This window comes from Miscanthus floridulus, chromosome 16 (genome assembly GCF_019320115.1).
Source record: "Miscanthus floridulus cultivar M001 chromosome 16, ASM1932011v1, whole genome shotgun sequence".
Taxonomy (NCBI): Eukaryota; Viridiplantae; Streptophyta; class Magnoliopsida; order Poales; family Poaceae; genus Miscanthus; species Miscanthus floridulus.
In genome coordinates this window covers 97,381,863-97,401,349 of record NC_089595.1, presented here as the reverse complement: position 1 = coordinate 97,401,349, position 19,487 = coordinate 97,381,863, and the positions used below count along the sequence as shown (strand labels likewise).

The 19,487-nt window shown below is 51.9% G+C and overlaps 1 pseudogene; it reads left to right on the top strand.

The window, feature by feature from the left end:
* The first annotated feature begins 9,652 nt into the window (after nucleotides 1-9,652).
* Nucleotides 9,653-10,850, top strand: LOC136512210 (ethylene-responsive transcription factor 8-like; annotated as a pseudogene).
* Nucleotides 10,851-19,487: the final 8,637 nt, after the last annotated feature.

Here is a 19,487-nt window from a genome sequence, read left to right as displayed (position 1 = left end):
TGTAAATGTGCTGTGCAAACTTATTGTAAGTATCTGTGGTGAGCCTCTGTCTAAAGGCTGATTACGACTGTCATCTGATTTTTTTCCCCTTGTGAAGCTCATGCAAGTCTTGGTATTTTTATCCGAAAATATTACCTCATGTGTACATTTAGACCCTCCAATTTTACTATCGACCTTTGATATGTAATCTATGATTCTCTTCCAGGGTTAAAATTATTGCTTTCATATTTGCTTTACATGATTCATAAGTTTCAATTTTCTCCGTGGCTATTGCTCGCTTCAAACCTGGCTTTGCATCTGTTGTATGTGATCCGCTCCCTTTGTCAGCCTTATGGCTGAACTGTGGAAAGCTGTGGTTCCAGCATCGTGGTCTTTGTTGATTGTGGCTAACTAAGTCTAGTAGTGGCAAAATTGCATCGCATTTGATTATGTTAACTAATAAATACGCGGTTTGGTGCATGATTCTCTGATGCACAGAGAAGAAAGCTGATGCTGAGACATTACCATTTCCCTCTGTCACTAAGAATGTTCTACAGAAGGAGAAAGGCTACATTGAGTGCTTTGCAACAGAGTTGTGACTTCTCTTGTTCTTAGCAATCTGCTGTGTTTATCGCAACTTTTCATATTACAGCCTATATGGAATGGTACATCACAAAAGTTTTCGGATTGCCGTTCTTTGTTTGTTTGGAATCGGAACACCTCTCATAAGATTAGTTCGCTTCAGCCAGATCGATGTTTTTGTAATCAACGTTACAGTTTGACCATAAGAATGATCCTCAGTTCAGTACCTCACTATTTACTAACCTAAGGCTCTGAGCGTACATCCGCACATGAGATTGCAGTGGACCACTGTCCAGATCATGCTGCCTTGTATAATTAGTAGTTATCTCAATATCGAAGGACCTCTGCTGTCTTATTATCTCGAAGGGACCCTAGTGTCTGTTGTGTTTGCAATGATCGCATTGTTTTGTTATCAGTATTTCTACAAGATTACTCTCTTTGCCTTCGACGGTTTGGCCATTGGTACCAAAGTGAACCACAAAAGCCCCCCTTGATAGCTTTGTGTTTTTTACGGATTAGCTTCTAATGCCCTTCTCTGGAGCCAATTTGAACTGTATTGAAGGTATCTTTGAATTGCTCTCATGTGGTGCTCGCTCTCATTTAGGGTGAATTTTGTTAGATAGGCAGATGGGCCTAGAGCCTGGTATTTATATGGGCCTAGAGCCAGGCATGTATAGTCGTGCTGGTGCTGGTGCTGGTGCTGGTGCTGGTGCTACGCACGCTCACTCATCAGTCGCGTGGGTACCACTTCATCGCTTTGAAACTTCGCCAGTGCGTCGCTGCGTCTGTCTGTAGCTTGTGTGCGGGTGAGCCGTGATCGAATAAACATCGGTCTCTCGCATACAGACATACGTAGGCGGCAGGCGCGTTGCCGTTTTGTGAAAGTGTGTGGCGTCAGGGACCACTGATTGAAGGGGAGCGGAGAGCCCAGCATATTTCAGTGCACATTCAAACAATCGCCAGCCATGGACGATCCGAAATCATATATTATATCCGTCCTCTCAAGATAGGAAGGCAGCGACATGGTGCCTTCCGATCCATGGCCTTCGAGGCTGGGCCAGTGTTCTGAACTCGTGATACCAGCGGAACCTCAAACGTGATGCCGGGGCTGCCTCCCCGCGATCGTGCGTCCCCACACCCCCCATCTCGCCTCTGTCGCGGCCTCCAATTGGCAGCCGTACAGGCCCGCCCGTCCGGGGCAGAGGAGGAGAGGAGACTGCACGCTGGACTTGCCGGGTTCACACAATCGGCACCTACTACGCGGATTAGCGTCAGGGCCAGTCAAAGCAAGCACACGAAGATACGGAGTACTCAGTACAGTATAGGAGTAAACTACTGATGTGTGCTGCCTCAGTGACCGAACGTTCGTTCTCGGCGACACGGTACGGTGCTGGGCCGACACGTACGGTGGATCCGTGTCTCCCATCTGCAGGTACAGTTGAAAGCGGCCTGCGAAAAAGAAGGGGGCGATGCATGCACGACCGAGCCAGTCAGGGTGTGATTGGTTGCCCCGACGTGATGGTACTAAGGCCCATCCGACACGAGTTGGTGTAGTGAGGGCGTGATTGATATCCGGGCTCGCACCATATGTCTGTCCCTCTCCATACATTTTCCCTCCGCCATCTCGCACGTCTTCATCTTCTCGATTTCTCCTTCCCTCTCGGTCCTAGACGCCGCGATGCTTGGCGGAAACGATTTCGGCTTGCGCGGGAGATCTCGTCCTGGGCTAGGGTTACCGCCCCCATTTCGCGCCTCTCATTCCTCCTCTGGTTTGGTGTGCTCTCTCCTCTTTCTCCCCATCGAGCTCGCTTGACCTATACGGTCAACCTCCACCGGCGGATTCGTGTTGGTCTTCCTAGTGCTCCGACAGTATATCTCACCTGCTCCCATCTCCTACCCCTCTCTGTGCGGTGATTTCTGTTGAATCGTTTGTGGATTTTGTTTGCCATCCACTGATATTAGGGTTCATGTTCTTAGATACTTAGATCTGGATGACATTTTTGCTGATCTATATGTTTACATTTGCTTTCGTCTTGTTCCGCCCTCAGATATGTGTGATGTGCACCTCTTATTTGCTTGTACACATGTGTTGTCGCCTAGATTTTGCACATGATGATGCCTAGTCCGATTTACAAACTGAGCAAAGTGCCTTGGTCGATGACTGTTTACTTTGTAACCCTATGCGCTGGAGGAGCACCCTATGGTGTGGCAGCCAGCGTCTTGCTTAAGTCCATATCTCTGATTCTAGTGAGGGTTCTTTGTGCTGAAGCATCTAGAATTTATGACTGTGATGTTCAATCTCTTGATATGACTGTGATGTTCAACTCTTGATATCTATTGGCCAATGATATGACTGTGATGTTCAATCTCTTGATATGACTGCAATTTGTTTTTTGTGCATTCTGTATGATTCTCATGACCGTCGTCAAACAATAGGACATAATCTTAGTTTTCTTCTATCTGTTTTTGTTTGCCTTAGCAACCACCTATGATTGAGTATCTGGAGATTGTACACATATCGTTAAGCTGAGGCCTCACTTACTTTGCCAATGATGATATCATATTAAGCATGTCAAGAACTGATGACCTTGAGCTTGAGTTGAGGTACTGGAACTTTATTTCTTACTCTATTTGTTTCTTATGCTCCAAGCTCAAGGTCAACCGAGGAGCAACTAATATCTTAGGTCAATATGTTGAATACTACATCATTTGATCACCATCTTATTATTGGTATTTTGTGTACCTGGGCTACATACCATGCATAGGTCACTGGTTTTTCAAACTGCTGAGTAGGTGATAACCTCATCAAAACCATACCTAGGTGCTCACACCTTTTGTCGTGCGCCAAACCAAACACAACTGGGACACACCAATTCATACTACAAAATTGTCTACATAAACAACCAAACACGATTCCTATAATTCAGTATGCTACACTCATTTGCAACCAAACAGACTAAGGTACATGATCTCATCTGAGATAGTTTTAGTCTGCACAGACCCTCCCTCCGGCTGACAGGACCAAGGAGCAACCAATCACGCCCTAAGTGGCTGCGGCGTCCGCAACGAATTCAGACGTCGCCCGCCCGCCCGCCCGCCAAGCAGAAGCCGCCGGCCTACGAAGGGCACGACCCGCGAGAGGACGGGGCGGAGGAGTTGTTAGCGAGCGACCCGGCGGTGACCTGGTGCCAGACACGGCAGCGACGACCCACTCGCCCACCATGCGAGTCGCGCGAGATAGAGAGAGAGGAAAAAGAAAGGCGTGTCCTCGTCCCTCCCCTCCCGGACGGCGGACGGACTGCCACTGACTCCGCACCGCTCCCGCCCACCTGTACCATCCGTCCGTCACCAGCAGCAGATGGCGGGCGCCGCGTCGGCACGCACGTTCGGTGCGGCGCCTGACGGGCCCCGTCGTCGTCGTCGGCCCGACGCGAGATTTTGACGGGGTTTGATGGGGCGGCACGTACGCCGCAGCCGCAGGCGCGGGCCGTCGCTGTCCCCAGTCCCCACCCTCTTTTTTTCTTTCTCCAGGCCAGGGTCCCCCCACCCCCACCCCCACCCCTTTCCCTTTCTTTTTTCCACGGCGCGCAGGCTCAGGCGGCAGGCGGCAGGCGGCAGGCGGCAGCGCACGAATCATCCGCGACCGGATCCGTTGCGTGATCCGCCAACCATGCCACTGCGCCTGCGCGGCCGCCTGCCTGGGCCCCGCGTCTTCGTGCCCGCACGGCGCGCGGTCCTCTCCTCCGGGGCCGGGGCGCGGGCGCGGGCTGGTCACCTGGCGCTGGCGGGGGCAGTGGAGGCGTACGGGGTGTCGTGATTTCTTTAGGCGCAAGTGTGTCGGCCGGGCGGATTAGCGTGTGCTAATCCAGATCCGGCGCGCCGCTTCCGTGGGCGTGGTGGTGCGCGGTCCGTGGGGTGCAGTACTACTGCAGCGCAGGTGCAGGCGGCAGCCCACCGCTGCCGGCCAGGCGCGGCGACAACGGCCAAACCCCGCGCCTCCTCACGAAACTTCCACGCTGTCTGTGGGCTGTGGCTGGCAGCTGCCAGCGGGTACCGGCTTTGGCTCCTGCAGGGCATGTTTATAAGCCGGTTTGTGCTTATTTATATAGCTGATTTATTAAGAGAAAAAAATACTATATCATAGCTAATGAAACTAGCTTATAATGACAGCTGAACGAAGCCTTTGCTTGTGCGGTGCCGTATGACTATCTCATGGCCACTAAATTATGTACGGAGTACTGTTAAGACAAACAATCATTGCATATAAAAAGTAGCACTACTAGTACTACTCGACTACTTACTGAATAAACACTGTGTCTTCCGTTTCCAACGGTTCTACGGTAAATAAATACGTACTCCATTCTGAATGTTGCCACTAGATCAATTCTGTCCTTTTCACTAAAATAAGTTTTCTACGAGGCTTGATCTTGTGCTTTCGTGCACTTTGTATGAAGCCTCACGAAAACTTTTTCTAGTGAAAATACGTAAAGACATAGCATCCCTCAAAAAGAGAAGGCACTTTGTATGAATAAACTATCGTATGAGAATTTGGAGTCGTGCCTTTGTTTGCAAAAGGTTCCGTGTGAAAATTCTTGTACGTATTAGTTCTAAGCTACGACCCTATTCATTTAGCTGATAAGTTAAATTAAAAAGTATCATTCGTTGATTTATCGTAAAAAAAATACTATTTTTTTACTGAAAAAAGTACTGACTAGTAACGCAAACGAATGGACCCTATATTCACTGGATTGGACCATTACTACTCCTACAGTCCTACGCAGGTACTACTAGTAACAGTGTATAGTCGGTACATAAGCTTTTCGCTGCCAGTGCCGCCACGGCACCACCTGAAGCAGCACGTCTGAGGTCGAGTAAAATCACTCACATCCTACTCAGCAGACCACACCAAATTACTCGCCCAGCAGCTTTTCCTCGGTTCAGACTGAAGAAGCGCCAACAAAACAGAAAGTTGGTTTTGAAACGGAAAGGCTCCTGTGAACTGTGATTAACCCCGTTCACTTCATCGCATCAGTCCATACTTATCAGCTTATGATATAATATTTTTTCTTATAACAAAACAGTATTAGCCGACTTATAAGCCACAAAAACGATCAAAAGAGTGTTCGGCTGGTCGTTTCAGCCAGCTTATTTGCTGGCTTATAAGCCATGGTACAATATTTTTCTCTCTAAAAAAATCAGCTATACAAATCAGGCACCAGCGGCTTTACAACCGAGCCGAACACTCCCCAAGTGAACAGGATGTAGGCCAGGCTCCGATGATGATGAGGCCGACAGCGTTTTCTCTAGCGTACACGCAAACGTCATGTTCACTTGTCTTATGAGTCGTACTATTTTAATGAATGAACATTATTTTTTCCGCTAACAAATCAATGAGCAAACCTTTCGGTCATGTCTTTTCAGGCAAAAACGAACGTGTCAAAACCGTCCGATTTGTACACCTCAACACACGAGCTCGAGCTCTATTCCCCACCCCCGTGGTGTCCAGATCACCTCGCGCCGCTCTCCCACCTCACAAATGGACAAGGACAGTGTGCGGTGCGGTGCGGCGCCCGTGCCTGGTACGCGATTCGGCGTACGCGCGCGGGCCTCGATCGGGATGGGGACGGCGAAAAAAACCAGTGGTGGTCCTCGGGCCGGCGCGGAAGAGCGGCAGCGTCGCGAGCGTGTGGTGGCGCGGCGCGGACCGCGGAGAGGAGGGGCGGCGAGGGCGCGTCGTCACTCGTCACGCACGCACGCTGGCCCCGCCCGGCTCGCGCCCACGGGACGCAGCACGTCGCGACCGGCGCGTGGCGGTGCGCGAGGCTGTCGGTCCACGCCGCGCCCGCGCGCGCGTACCTCCACCGCTTTCAATGCGAGAGCGCGGGGGAGGAGGAAACGGTTGGTGCTGGTGGTGGCGACGCGATCCAGGCACGCACGGCACGGCACGGCACGGCAGGCAAGCAACCGCGGTTGGGGGAGACACTTGGCCGCGGGCCCCACACGCCTCGAACGGCGGCTGCCGCCTACCGTGCCGTGCCGTCGTCACGGCTGGCTGTCCCACTCGGCGTGTTTTACTTTCTTTATCGTCCCGTCCAGCCCGGCGCGGCGCCAGGCGCCAGCCACTTTACGTGGTGACTACGGGCTGAGCGGTGCGGCGGGCGGCTTTTAATCGGCTTGCGCAGCTGTCTGTCCGTGCCCATTGGACGTCACGCACGCACACCCTGCTCGCGCGCGCCGACGATGCGGTTGGAGATACGATCCCGGGTGACGACGACGCGAGGTGCTGGGCGGCCGCGGTTGGGGGACAGGAGGTGCCGCGCCGCGCCGAGCGGAAAGAGAGAGAGAGAGAGAGGGAGGTGGCGTCCAGTCAGTCCAGTGCCTGTGCGCGCACGCGGGCGGCGAGGAGGATGGTTGGTTGGCCGCTTGCCCCCACGGCTGCGAGTGCCGCGCAGACAGCGGCTCGGGACGCACGGATCGTGATGCGTCCTTTGAGCGGGGCCCACGCCGCCCGTGACGTGCTCCAACAACGTGCCGCCCTACGCACCCGCGGTGGGCCACCCAGCGGCGGCTTTGATGCCTTTTGTTTACGGAATGGGATCATGGTCATTTTACACGCCGGGACCCTGCTCAAGCCGTTATTTACTTATTCAGTCAGTCAGGCCCCGGACTCTACTTTATCCCTAAATTCAGTCCCGGAACTATAGGAAGGGTATATTGATCATGAAAAAAAATCCAAAATAAAATTCAGCAGCGATTCTCGAAATTGTTTGGAGGTGCTATACAGATATCAAACAAAATAAATTTAACCGGTATTTTTTTCTTACTATATATTGCCGACTTCAAATTCGTTAAACAATCGATATAATTTCAGCAACACATTAAATATAAATCCGTTGATATAAGTTTTTATGTTCTAGACTTGTATATAATTTGAATAATTATTGATCAAAGTTTGTGTAAATTGCTTTTCTCCATTTCAAATATAATTATCATTTTTTAGACAGAGGGGTCATGAGGATTCTGGTAAACGTAACCAAAGTCTTCCGTATATTTCCACCCTCAAGTCATTTAACAGGCTTGAAGCGTCGGACCTTCGGGATTCTGAAACTCAAACCACAAATTCGTTTCAACTTAGGAGTATTTCACAATTCTAAAATTTTATATTTATAGGCTATTGCTGGCAATCAATAAATTAAAAGAGAGCATAGTATAGTAAGATATACGATGCTATCCCAAAAGTACCTACAATATGTTGCATTGTAGGAAGGGTAGTTTTCCTTTTTAGAAAAAAAAACATACAACCGAGTAGCCGCCTATTGGAATCATGCTAGAAACTCTAAAATGTTGCTTTTAACTTTTGTGCTATTTTTCCCCCCAAAATCCATCGAAAGGGCTAAATGCTCGAAATTTACAAAAGAGGCAAGCCCATGACTTTCTGACAGAGTGATAGGTTAATAGTTTGTTGAAGTGATCGTTCTTCCTTGAAGTTATGAGGTACTCTAGATGATAGATCACCATCTCCACTAGCGGAATACTCTCTTGGATCACTTCGGCCATTGCCCTTCGAACTCGTGACTGCTCAACCATAGTGCCATGAGACGGATTTATTGAACCTGTCTGTGGCTCAAGCATGTCGTGTTGTCCGTGGTTCTCTCGTTGATACTTGCATTGCTGCCTGCCTGCATCAGCACTTCATCGTTGTTGCCTTTTCTATTGTTTCTCATGTAAAATGAGAGCTGATACACAATAATACACGTGCCTAAATGCAATTATACATAAAGTTTCCTATGATATGTCATATGTGTAAGGATAGTTGATACTACTATACTACTATAGAAATTACTAGTGTCGTAACTCTTACTATTAGAGACGCCCTGAGCAAGCTTATTATTGTGTTTTTCCAATAAAAAAAGATAGAGATGCCAAATGTTCTAGAAACAAGTTAGCCGTACTGAAGAATTGCAAGGTAGCAACTAATCTAATTCTAATATTGTATAATTTGCCCCATTGCCATGGAATGCTTCACATAGAGATGGAAAACAAGCTACACAAGTTCTTTGTGCCCTTTTTAAAGCATTTCCTATGTGGGATTCTTTGCCGTGATTTTGACAATTAAATGACCCCTTTTCCTCTTATATGCACTCTAGGAAATCATAACGAGATACAAGTTCAAACAAGACTCAAGGCTCAAGGATTCTTCCACACTTAGAGCAACTCTAACGATGAGCCAGCCAGCCAGCTCATATTATGCCACATCATTTAAAGACAACGTATAAGTTATCATCTCCGCTAATCCAACTCTTAATGTGGGTCCCATATTTTTTTTCGGCCCACCACCTCCTCCCTCCTTAGTCCTCACACACGCACGCTAAGAAGCCCAAGACACTGCAGCTCGCCTCGTACTGCTAGTCGGCTCGTTGTCCCCAATTGTCCGCTTGCCCCAATTCCAGCACCCTCTCTTGCTTGATCTGGGTGTCCTGGACCATCTCTCGCTCTCGGACTGTTGTCGCTTCCACTTGATTCAGTCACCACCATAACCCCTCTTGATTTAGACTGTTGTCGTCCTCGTATGGCTTGATCTAAGCGCACTTGTCGCCCCTTGCTCTCTGGTTTACTTATCGTTCGGTGAGAACTGGTCAGAAAGAGTGATGGAATGGGCTAGTAGACCCTGCTAGTACAACCATGTGTTGTGTTTGAGCCTAGCGTGAGAAGAAGAGATTCTTTCTCTATTCTCTATTTTTATGTAAACAAAATCCTAAGGTGCGGTGCGTTTTATGATCTAGCCGATATTGTGATTGTTGAAGTCTTAGAGACGCCCTTGTTAGGAGCGGAATGCTGCCTAGCCTCTCACGCTTTGGACGTGAAGCATTCTTTGAATCGAAGCTGGCCCGAGGCCGAGCAATTTGCAACTCCACCGGGGGCGCGGAAGCAAAAGCAGTGCCTGCCGAATGGTAATGCCGCCACGCTAAAGACGAGTTTTATTCCTTGTTGCCGCTGCCAGTCAAGCGAACCGCTCCCTGAAGGCGGCGGCGGCGCGGACAGTCAAGCGAACCGCTCCCTGACTGCGCCGAGTTTCTCCTTGTGCCGCTGCCGCTCCACCACCCGCTCTCGCTCGCCGTCGCCTTGCCTCCCTTGTTAACACCCTCCCCCACCGCTATAAAGTCCCTCCGCCCTCCTCTCCCACCTCAAATCCCAGACGCCAGACGCCACCACCCATACATACTCACACGCACGCACGCGCCTCCCGCTGTTCCGCAAAGAAAGAAGAGAAACGAGGCCATGGCGCCGAGGACGTCAGAGAAAACGATGACACCGGCGGCGGCCGCCACGGGGCTGGCGCTTAGCGTCGGCGGCGGTAGAGCCGGCGGCCCGCACTACAGAGGCGTCAGGAAGCGGCCGTGGGGCCGGTACGCCGCGGAGATCCGCGACCCGGCCAAGAAGAGCCGCGTGTGGCTCGGCACGTTCGACACGGCCGAGGAGGCCGCGCGGGCCTACGACGCCTGCCGCGCGCGAGTACCGCGGCGCCAAGGCCAAGACCAATTTCCCTTTCCCTTCGTCGTGCATGCCACTCGCCGCCGGCGCCGGCGCCGGCGCCGGCACCTTGCCCGCGGCGGCGACCGTCACCGGCGGCGGCAGCCGGAGCAGCAACAGCAGCACCGTCGAGTCCTTCAGCGGCGGCGGCGACGTGCAGGCGGCGCCCATGCAGGTCATGCCGCTCCCACCGTCGCTCGAGCTGGACCTGTTCCACCGCGCGTCGGCCGCGGGCACGGGCACGGGCGGCGGCGCCGTACGCTTCCCTTTCAACACCTACCCCGTGACGCACTCGTACTATTTCTTCGGGCAGGCCGCGGCTGCCGCGGCAGCAGGGTGCCACATGCTGAAGCTGGCACCGACGGTGACCGTGGCCGCCGTGGCGCAGAGCGACTCCGACTCCTCGTCGGTCGAGGATCTGTCGCCGTCGCCGCCGGCCGCCGTGTCGACGACGAAGGCCGCCGCGTTCGATCTTGACCTGAACTGGCCACCGCCGGCCGAGGCGGAGGCCTAGTCGCCGGAGGTTTTTAGCTGAAAAAATGACTGCCTGTAGTTTCTTTCTTTCTTTCTTTGCCTTTTCGACGTAGAGGAAGAAAATTCGGTACGCTTAGAAACCCTCTTGTTCGACAGACGGAGGAGGACATTTTTGTAAATAGTTTTTCCGCTGGGGACCTAGCTTTAGCTGATGATAACAGCTTGTATTGTCACCCAAGACACGTCCTGCCGGCGTTGTTATGGACCGGATTATTATATTATTATGTATTTTGATAGTCATGAGAAACGGCTTAGAAAATCCAAAAAAAATTGCACAGAAACTATCTTCGTTTTCAGAAACTGAAGTGAGATCTATGAACTGCAAGCATGGGTAAAGGCCGGCTTTCGTATCGTAGTTTCATTTATTGCTTGCTTTTATTGGTCGGTTAAAGATGTATCAAAGCGAGTCGACGATCCAACATTCACCGTCTCATCTCATCCAGTGTACGAAGTAGACATTCACCATCCAACGTTCTGTTTTCTCTTTGTTTCAGCTAGACTTATCAGTCGATTAATAATATTTTTTTTCTCAGTACTAGCCGGCCTTAATCAACAAGAACAGGCCACAAGACTACTAGGTCATGTACGTGTCCATTTTCAGAACAACGAGCAACGAGCACCAGTGCTAGTACAGATCCACGGCCACAACCGAGACGCTAAAATAATCACCCTGTTCATTGATGTTGATGTTTATACTAAAATATTATTAAAGAAAGAATATTATTCTATAATTAAAAAATAGTTCTAAATAAGCTGAAACGGAACAACACGAATGTGCATCATTCAGTTCTCTAACTTTTACCCCCAGGTCGGGTAGATGGCACGACTAGTGGACGGAGGCGGCGGCATCGCCGTCCATTTCACGCGTGTAACACAAGAGGAGGACCCCGCTACAGCCGCCCGCCGTGCCGACGGACGGACCGAGAATATAATTTCGCGTACTACTGCGTGCCTTTTCCAGTCGTTTTCCCGGCGCAGCGAGCGGGCGCTATGGAACTGTACCGTGTCAGGCACAGGGGCAAAAATAATGCTGGCCGCCAGGCTGTTTTAATTACGGGCCCGCTAATCCAAATCCAAGGTGACGCATGTGGATAACGAACGAGTAAACATAGGAGACGGATTAGTTTATTTGATCCGATTAAACTAATCGGGAGCGGCGGCACGGCAAGGCGGCAGCCGGCAGCAGGGCAGCAGCGGGTGCGGGTGGCTGGTGGGGCGGATGGATCTTTCGCGCCCGTCGGTGTGCGCGTACGGCGCGATCGTCCCTGTCCTGCCTGTGCTGTGTGCTGTGCGTGCGCTGGGCTGGCAGGTCGTGGTTGCCCTTTCCGCTCGTGATCTCGGGAGTAACGTGAGCGTGTGGGCGACGACGACGCGCCCCGCGGGGCCTCGTGTGCGCGGCGCTGCCGGCCACTGCCGCGGCCGCCTTGCCGGCCAGGGGCGGGATCCGCCCTGCGCGCCCCGGCCCACGCACCAGCACCGCGGACCGGCCGCCCCGCGTGGGAGTGCGTGGGAGGCGGCCGCCCATTGGCTGGCGTCCGTGGTGCGTGGACGACGCGGGTAGCGGTGGGAGTACCTGGCGTGTGCGTGGTCCGCGGCGGACAGGCGCGGGCGGGCCCGACACGCGGGGGAAGGGGGCGCGCTGATTCGCGCGGCGGCCGTTTCGCCCTCGCTCTCGGGGGCGGGGCCCGCGGCCACCATCGGAAGGTCGTCGCGCACAGCGCCATCTACCCGCTGTTTCTTCCTCGCCTCGGCTGTGTGCGTTTTCTATTGCTTTCCCGGCGCGACCGTTTTCCCTCGCTTGTACGTGTTCGCCACAGTGGGCTCCCGGGATCTCGTTGCGCTGCCGCTGCAGGCTGCAGCTACCTACCCGCTGCTCCTAGTCCTTCTGGCACCACCATCCCAGACGTTAGAGAACACCAAATTCAACTGCTGTCACGCAGAAATTTTGCTATTCGCACTAACAAATATTTCTGCGCGACTAAAAATACAGGCTACGCAACACTTCTCTCCTGAAGGAGTTTTTTTTTAAGAAAAAAGGAGAATCCGAAGGAGGAGCAAGTCGAGGTCGAGCTGTGGTATGTTGGGGGCTTGGGGCGCTAGCTATACTAGAGCACTCGAGCTGGCCTGCTGAGGCGTGGGGCCCATGGGGCTACTCGAGTTGGATATGGTTAAGCTAGGCGGGTGAGCCAGCAACACGTGAAACTGCTTGTCACGCGCAGTCGCGCACCAAAAGTTGGTTTTTTTGGTGGTGCCCTACATTTGTAACTGGTCCCGTGGCAGGTAGTAGGCCTTAGCCCAAAAACTTAGCTGGGCCGTGGATCCCGAGAAGACCAAGAAAAGCCCGACAGGCGGTCAAAAGTTTTTGCCGCGCCGGCAGCTAATTTGCCTCTTGCGCCTCTTTTATGTACAGTACTCAATCAGTTTGCTGTGCGCCTGGTTGTTTTTTTTTCAACTTAGGCCTTGTTTAGTTTCAAAAACTTTTCCTAAAAAGTGTTACAGTAGCCATCACATCGATCTTGCGATATGTGCATGGGACATTAAATGTAGACGAAAAAAAACTAATTGTACAGTGTAGTTGAAAATCACGAGACGAACGTTTTGAGCCTAATTAGTCTATGATTGAATACTAATTATCAAATAAAAACGAAAGTGCTACAGTAGCCAAAATCCCAAACTTCGTCCAACTAAACAAGGCCTTAAGTAGGAGTACTCGGGAATACTACAGCACACTTCTATTAACGGTACTGTCCAGTGTCAAGGACTCAAGGTCCAGACTAGAGAAGGAAAGTACTCTTAGGGGTTGTTTCTGTCGATTAGATAATCTTGCAGATGGCGAAAACCTCAAGCTCAAGACTAGTCCTTGGGCTCCACACTTACAATTAACTACGGTGACCATAATCTTTTGGTACTTTCAACAAGTCTTTAGGCCACACCTTCAGAAAATCCAAGCAAGAGCATCAATAGCACTTCAATTTTCAATTCTTTGGTTTGGAGGGCTCTTCAACACTTCACACTACCTCTCTGTAAGTATTGGCAACAATTGGTAGAAGAGCAGTTCCAAATGAACTAGGAGAAGCGCTTGTACAAATGGTTGTGTTGCCTTTGTTAAGATTTATGAGCTCTTTCGAAATGTCATGGGTTGCCTTTCGGCTCCTGATCCTATTTAAAAGTTTGTTCGTCTATGGCTTCAAAGAAAACATTCCTTGCTGCAACGTTCCACCTATTTTGCTCCTCCTCCCCTCGAGCTTGAGTGTCACACTCCCTCCTAAAGCCATTGCTTGAGCCCGTGAAGGCATGAAAGACCACCGAATGTCACAAAAGGGTGAATTGGGCTCTTAAAACATATAGTGTCCACCTTATACTATGCAAACTATAGATCCCCACTTTACTAAAAAAAAAAGTGAAAAGTAAACTAATGAGTTCTTAGTGCCATAATACTACACAACTCTTTAGCAAAGGGTCTACATTGCCACACTAGATTATTGTCTAGTGAAATAAATAAACCTATACTAAACACTCTACCAAGAAAATCCTAATTATCACTTAACGTGAACTTTGCACACGACAAGGAAAGAAGCTAAGATACGAAAGCAGTGCAAGAATGAAACAGAGGCAAAAGATACAACTGATTTTTTTCCTATGTTAATGAATTGTTGCGACAAACCCTTAATTCACGTTGGAGCGCTAGAGCCACCCATAATCAGTTGAGCTTCTCTGCGTTATTGAATATGGATGGCAGGTTTCAAAGCATGCACAACTTTTGGAGCCTCTTCAACAAGAACTCTAATAAAAAAAGCTAACCATGCCCTCCGCTGACACTACTACAGATTTGATCTATAGAGGTGACTACTCCTATAAATCAGTAATTTGTAGAGACGGTTATCCAACAACTTTGGCTAGGAACTGAGTCGCTTTGTTGTTCAGAAGTCATTAGTCACGTGATTTTTCGCACAAGAAACACGCGCTTCACGGCCTCTGGGGCTCGAACTTGCAACCTCAGACATCGCATGTATCCTCCTAATCACTTCACCCATATGTCACTTGTATCCATATGAGATAGTGGACCCAGGATTTCAAAGTTGGGTATGCCCAAGCCCCAAGCTAAAGAAAATATATTATAAATTGAGCAAAGATCAAAGGAGAACTTGAGTCGTTGCCTCTGATTTTGGTTAAGGAAGATACCGAATCAAGATCTGTCTGCGCTTCCAGACGGCTCTAGTGGTGTGCGTCTGTGATGGCCACCAACGTGCCATCCTAGCCACCGGTATCTAGCGGGGTGTGAGGCGACCCGCGGTTGAACTACACCTGCCTGCTTGCCGAGTGCTCGAGCCACAATAGTGGTAGATCAGCTACAACACTGTGCATTTTAGGGCGACACCGCACTCGGGTTATTTTAAGGTTGCGGGCGGCGTGGCCAACGTCTTCGCTAGGCAGGCGCTAGGATTTTGTCTCGCGGGAGCATCCGTCGGGCTCGCGGCTCTTGCGCTTTGCCTCATGAGTTTCTTGACCAAGGGAGGAGAATGGACTAGAATCAACCTTGATGGCCGGGTGAGCAGAGAGGTAATGGGCTGCAACGTGGTTTCGTGGGCTATTTTTGGATGAACAAGATAAAGAGAACCACGATACTAAAGCTTAACTATATCGTGCATATATGTATACCTATATATACTAGTTTTTTTGTGGCAAAAATGTTGGGTATGCCCGGGAATACCCGGGCACAACACCAGGTCCGCCCATGGATATTCGTCCTTCTTTGGAACCATAAACGAATTCAAAATTGTCAACTACAAAGTTGTTTAACTTTTCGAGATGTACAACTTTGGTTTTGGTCGTTTCTCCATCCATGGCCATTTGAAAATTATGAATTTCAAATATAATTGTCCTTAGATAGACAATTTCAAATAAAAAAGTTGTCAACTATGTTGTATAACTCTTCGAGATGTACAGCTTTGGTTTTGGTCGTTTCTCCATTCGAGGTCATTTGAAAAATATAAATTTTACCATGCAGCTTATATTTTCAAAGGTGCCTCAATTTCAGTTGTCTATAAAAATTAATTTTTTAGAGATGGCTACAAATAGACCCGCCTCTAAAAATTTATCTTTAGAGGTGGCTGGTAATATGTCCGCCTCTAAAAATACGAGCATTTGTAGAGGTGGCTCGGTTTGGATGCCCATTGCTGAAAATCAATTTTTTAATAGTGCGAGTCACCTATGTGATGGTAGAGATGGATATTGGGCTTGTGTTTCCTCTCTACCGTCATATAGCGAGAGGTACATATCGAGGTCAAATGGGCCACAAAGTTGGTAATGGGCTCGACCTTATTAACAAAGGCAAGCATCTTAAGAGGGCCACTTTTGAAAATGGCTTTCATTTTCAAACACGGACCTTTTAAGAGAATCGTCTCCGTAAATCGATTTTGAATTGTGTCGGGTACCATAGAACGGGGTACCCCGAGCGTACACCAAAAGAGTCACTTAAATCTCATCAACAACGAAGCCAGAAGGTAAGCCATGGGTGCATCACCGGCCCCGTCCGAGCCCACCGGCTCTCCACCTCGCCTGAGGCCTCGCACGGGAGGTCTCGGCGCCCTGACGAAATCTCCGCCTCGCGCGAGGCCTCTCGCGAAAGGCCTCGGCAAGGAGCCCAATCTCCGTCTCGCCCGAGGCCCCGTGCGTACGGCCCCGAATGAGACAGCTATTCTCCGTATCGCTCGAGGCTGGCTTGTCAACAACTCGTCGCTCCTGCCTCGACCAGCCTTCCCGACAGCATGTCACGTCTTATTAATGCGTCAACCACTCCCGCAATCTCAGCTGGACGATGGCTCAACACTACGGAGTGGCCGACAGGAAGTCGCATCAGCGCCATACCGGCTGAGACAGGGCACGGCGGGGATTACCAGCCACTGTATTCTGGAACTATGCCCACGATCAGCGCTCGCACTACATTGTGCCCCGCGATCCCCGCCCCGTAGACAACGTGGCATGGGAAGCCTGGCCCGGGTCATCATCGCCTTCGAACCAGTGTACCAGAACGACCGCTCCCTCCGAGCCTCGGCACCCTACGTTAGGGCCTCGGCCATCTCAAGATTCACGTCTGCCGAGACCCCCACCACGGTTCGGCCTCGACGCTGACCAAGCCCCGGCCTCGCGCGTAGTTAACCCACAGCGACCACACACTGACCACCGCACCCGCTTCGAGGCAGCCCTGGAGCTTCCATGACGCACAGGATCGGATGTGACCGGCACGTCGCCCCAGCGCCTCAAGGACAGACCACTCCGACGACCACGCCGCTATAGGAACAGGCTACAGGGCTCGGACACGCCGCCTCTGTTCGCACGACGCCTTATAGTTAGCACATGTACTATCCTTGTCCTCCCTTCTACTATAAAAGGAAAGGACTTGGGCCATTTCTAGGGGGGACGGAGGCACTCACGAAGAACAACACCCTGTAACACGCACACTTCTCTGCTGCCTGAGAGCAACGTCTCAAGCAGCCCACATCACTCCCCGCCGAGACCTGGGACTAGCTCCCTCTCTCACCGTGCTTGTAACCCCCTACTACAAGCACTTCGGTGCAAAGAATACAAGATCGATCTCTTAGACTAGACATAGGGCACCAATTGCCTGAACCAGTATAAGCCTTGTGTCTCTTTGCATCACCATCTAGGATTAGGAACACGCAGCATAAATTCACTAGTTGGTTGAGGATCCCTCGGTCCAAAACACCGACAGTTGGCATGCTAGGTAGGGGCCTCTGCGTGTCAGTTTCGTCATCCCAACAAGTTCCGGATGGCAGACCATGTACGATCGCTGTGTCTCGGCACGGTGGTCTGGTTTAGGAGCCTGGAGTTCATGTCTCTAGGGCACGAGTATGACATGGTACTTCTCACACCCTGAGCCCCGCCTGTCGACGACGACGTCATGCACCGGTAGCCTAGGTGCAGGCGGCGCCCGGGCGGCCGCTCTCGCCGTGCTCACCAGGCACAACGCGAGCAGGATCACCCTGAGGCCACGCGAACCCTGGGCGACTCGCCGCTCTCCGACGGTATCCCACGACCAGCTATTGGCACGGGGTCCCTGGTTGGGGACCTGTCTAGCCTGAGCCTGGACAGGGGAAAAACGCCGGTGGCACCCGGCGACGCCCTGACATCAAGCTCCGCTCCACCACTACCTGAAGAGCCAACTCCGGCGGAGCAGAGCCTGGCGATGGCACCATCTCCATACCCCTTCGGGTTGAGAAATGCTGCCGCCTCTTATGCTTACGCCTACGCTTCCGCTCACGTGGATCTCTCGGAGCGCCGCGAGCGCTTCGCTTTTGACTTCGACACCACCACGTCGACCCACACCCACGCCAACTCCTCGGAGGAGGACGAGGCATGGGCCGAAGCGGATTTCTCTGACCTCCATGACCGCGAAACCATGCGTCGCTTCTTGGCCGCAAGTGACTATTGCTTTGGCTACTCTAATTCTGACGATGAAGGTACTTATGATCCCTCTCGTGAGTGCCTCCACGTCGGACTTGGGATGCCAAGCACGGGCGACGAGGACGAGGGGGTGGGCAACCGCACTCTGCTTCATCAAGGAACGGGCGATGCCACGCCTTCACGCATTGTCCCACCGGCAGCACGGAACGAGAACCTTGCCCTCGGACAATTTCGATGCCCGGACCTGGAGCAGCTCCGTGAGCTTTAGGCCAAGGTTGAGCAAGATCGGCTCCTTCTGCAACAACTCTGAAACACTATCGAGCAGGAGCAGCAGGGCCGTGGTGATGGCGGAGGAGCCCGGCGATGGGCTCATGACATACACTACCGCATCAACGACGACGAAGGGGACGATCGTCCCCCAATCTTCAATTGCGCTAGCCAGAATGTCACGGCGGTGGCGATGTTAGTGCGTGCGATGCCCGAGCCTTCTACCATGGAAGGGCGATGGGTTCGCGGTGAGCTCCGGGATCTCCTCAAGACCGCCGCGGTACAGCAGGCAGAGAGTTCCCCCTCTCGGCGGCGCGAAGCCGTCTCGGACCTCCCCTCAGCACCACATCGACAGAATAGGGAGGCCTCGGTTCATCCCGAGCCCGCTCGGGCGCCGATAATCAATAGGGTCCCCTCGGTCCATGACCGCCTCGACAACCGATGCGAGACGCAGGGTGACCACGAGGTGGTCGGCCGACGATGACGCCACGATAGTGAGGGGCCCGCCCAAGGCTACCATCCGCATCGGGGCGGCCGTTATGACATTGAGGAAGACCGCAGTCCTTCTCCTGAACCACCTGGCCCATGGGTCTTCAGCAGAGCCATCCGCAATGCTCAGTTTCCAGCCCGGTTTCGCCAGCCATCCAACCTCACAAAGTATAGCGGCGAGACCAACCCCGAGCTCTGGCTTGTCGATTACCGCCTGGCTTGTCGGCTAGGCGGCGCGGACGATGACCTGCTCATCATCTGCAACCTCCCCTTGCTCTTGTCAGACTCGGCGTGAGCCTGGCTCGAGCACCTTCCTCCCTCTCAGATCCACGACTGGCGCGACTTGGCTAGGATCTTCGTCGGGAATTTCCAAGGCACATATGTGCACCCTGGAAACTCCTGGGACCTTAAGAGCTATCGCCAGAAACCAGACGAGTCTCTCTGAGACTTCATCCGGCGCTTCTCTAAATAGTGCACCGAGTTGCCCAGCGTCGGCAATTCAGAGATCGTCCAGGCTTTCCTCTCCGGCACCACCTACCGAGACTTGGTCCGAGAGTTAGGCCAGAACGTGCCGCGCTCGGCTGCCACGTTTCTCGACATCGCCACCAACTTCGCCTCGAGCGAAGAGGCTGTAGGGGCCTTCTTCCCTGAGAACGACGCCAAGGGGAAGCGGAGGGATG